Source organism: Arachis hypogaea, chromosome 18 (genome assembly GCF_003086295.3).
Source record: "Arachis hypogaea cultivar Tifrunner chromosome 18, arahy.Tifrunner.gnm2.J5K5, whole genome shotgun sequence".
Classification (NCBI taxonomy): Eukaryota; Viridiplantae; Streptophyta; class Magnoliopsida; order Fabales; family Fabaceae; genus Arachis; species Arachis hypogaea.
Window position 1 is genome coordinate 4,585,351 of NC_092053.1, and position 3,187 is coordinate 4,588,537.

Sequence of the window (3,187 nt, forward strand, 5' to 3'; positions counted from 1 at the left end):
ACGAGAGGGGAGGGGTGGGTTCAAATGGCCTAGGGAGTTTTTGGTCATTTTCAAATAGTTAAATTATACCGTTGGTTACTATACTTTCACTAAAATTTCAAATTAGACCCTACTGTCGAACACGTGCAAGTCACATGTTTAAGATAGCGAATATGCTGACGAATATTCTATTAAATCAAATGTTATTTGAACAGTGGGGACTAAATTACAAAATTTAATTTTGTTTAGGGACCTAATTACAAACGTTTAAAGTGTAGGGACTAATTTTCAATTTCAATAAAAATATAGAGACCAACTATATAATTTAACTTTTTTGAAATAGTAAAAGTGTTTGTATAGTTTTTTTAGTGTATATTTTTTTTGTTATTTTATTCTCCTATTTGAGATGTGAATATTTGTTTTGTAATATTTGTAAGCATTGTGGGTTGTTTGTCTCTTTTTTTAAGGTAGTGTTTAGTTAGTGAGTGTGTCAACATAAGATAGAGACACGTTAACTGCTGACACATGTTTTTCTATTTAGTTATTAAGATACAAAAATTTTGAAGAACACGTTGGTACTGTTGGAGATGATACTAAGCTGGTATCTAATGGCTCACAAAAGCAAGTTGTAACTAATTATGGTTGAATAATTTTTTGATAGTATTCATTTTTGTAACTTTAGTTAGAATGATAGAAAAGTTCGTTTTCGTTAGAGCTTAAAGCTAGCAATAGTAATTACCTCATAACCATATTTAATTTATTTACCATATTGAGTTAGGTTTTAGTAAGGTTAATTTTCTAATAGCTATAAATAGTGGATAACAATATGTACTCTAAAGTACTCTGTGGTTTTTCTTTCAATTTTAGGTTTTGTATTTGTTCATATGGCAAATTTACTTTCTTTGAGTCTTCTTCTTCCACTTCAATCTTATTTTCTTCAATAAAATCAGATCCAAATCACGATTATATCATGGTGCGGTGAGCGTGGAGGATCGTGAAAGAGGTGAAGTTTTTTTATACAAATAGAGCATTGATGCTAATCAATGGTCAACACTCCTTCTAACCTAATGTCGAGGTCACATGAGAGCTTTCAGCTTCAAAATCTAGCTCGCATTATAAGCCAACTATCGAGTTTGCAGCCACAATCGAGTACCAATTTACTTGTAGATCCAGCAAGTGTTTATTTCCTACACCTAACTTTAGGCAATTCAGTTCATAATTTCAACAATAATCCAAGCAGTGTTTTTAGAGAAAGAGGACGAGAAACTCGTGAAAATAGAGGTGGAAGGAATTCAGCACCTAAGACCTGTTCTTATTGTTACAAGGCAGGGCATCTTGTGGATACTTGTTACCACAAACATGGATTTACACCTCATCTACAAAGGCAGAAATGGCCACGAGAAACTAGTAACGGAGTTATGACTAATCATCTTGCTGCTGGAATTGAAGAGAGCAGCACCCACAATGTCAACCAGGACAAAGAAGCTGATGGTCAATCCCAATTCAATCAGAGTTTGAGAGATGCACTGCTTACCTTTCTTCGACAGGAGTGTGCACAGTTTTTTCAAGGAGCAAATGTGAGAGATGTCAGTCAATCAAATGCAGGGGGTGGAGGTATACTTTGAGAGACTTATAAACTTTGCATGAGCTCTCATATTGCACGATTTTTGTCAATAATTTTTTTTCTCAAATTCTTGGGTGCTTGATACAGGAGCTACTGATCATGTATCACACTCATTGCATCTTTTTACAAATTTTAGACATATAAGACCAATTCTGGTAAAATTACCAGATAGAACACACACTACTGCAACTATAAGTGGAACTATGGTATTTTCAGCTACATTCTATCTCATGGATGTGCTGTACATACCAAGTTTTAACTTCAATCTTTTATCTATTTCCAAACTTACAAAAGGCTTGCATTGCAAATGTGTTTTTACTGACAAACTTTGTGAGATACAGAATCGGTCCTCTTTGAAGATGATTGGCACAACTAGAGCAAAGCATGGATTATACATGCTAGATTTTCCTGCATTAGAGTTAGCACATAAGGACAACATGAAAAATACAACATATAATAGGAGTATTAGAATTCTAGACATGCAAAGTCATAGTGACAAAATTTTACTTTCTTCTAATCTTAGGACAGCAAATTTGGTTACACAAACTTTAAATTTTTCTATTGAGAATTTATGGCATTTTAGATTGGGTCATGTACACCAAAGCAAATTTGATATTATCAAACAAATATATTCTTGTGTGCAGTTTCCTGTATCTACTTGCTCTAAACCATGTGATTTTTGCCATTATGCCAAACAGAAACGGTTACCATATACCCTTAGTGAAACAACAAGTTTAAACTGTTTTGATTTAATACATATCGATATGTCACTTATTTTTCTACAAGGTTATAAATAATTTTTAACTGTAGTAGATGATAAAACCAGATTTGTATGGATTTATTTCATGAAATTAAAGTCAAAAGCCAGCATTTTGGTCCAGAATTTTGTTGCCTATGTGAAAACACATTTTAATTCTCATGTATAGATTATTCGAACTGACAATGGTCCTGAGTTTAAATTTGATGTTTTTTTATAATTCACAGGTATAGTGCATCAAACATCGTATTGAGACGCCTCAACAAAATGGTATTGTTGAGCAGAAACACCAACATATTCTTAACATTGCAAGAGCATTAATGTTTCAATCGTCCTTGCCAAAATTTTTTTAGAATTTCGCTATTGGTTTAGCTGTTCATTTAATTAATAGACTTTCCACTCCAGTTTTAAAACATAAAACCCCTTATGCTACCTTATTTGGTAAGGATGCAAACATTAGTCACCTTAAAGTGTTTGGATGCTTGGCTTTTGCTTCGACGTTAACTCATGGAAGAAAGAAATTTGATAAACGAGCAAGAAAGAGTATTTTTCTTGGCTACCCAACTGGCCCAAAAGGATATATTCTGTTTGATATTCACATTAGAGAACTATTTTTGTCTCGAAATGTGAATTTTTATGAACATTATTTTTCTTATAAATCTTTTCATGATGACATGCTCACAAAATCCATAAGTGCCTCTTCTCTACCTATTGTTGATTCTAATTTTTATGGATTTGATCTTTTTACTTATGATTCCTTAAATGTATTTCATCCATCTCATGCAACTACTGATTCTTTTCATGAGCCTAGTAACCATACATCACTC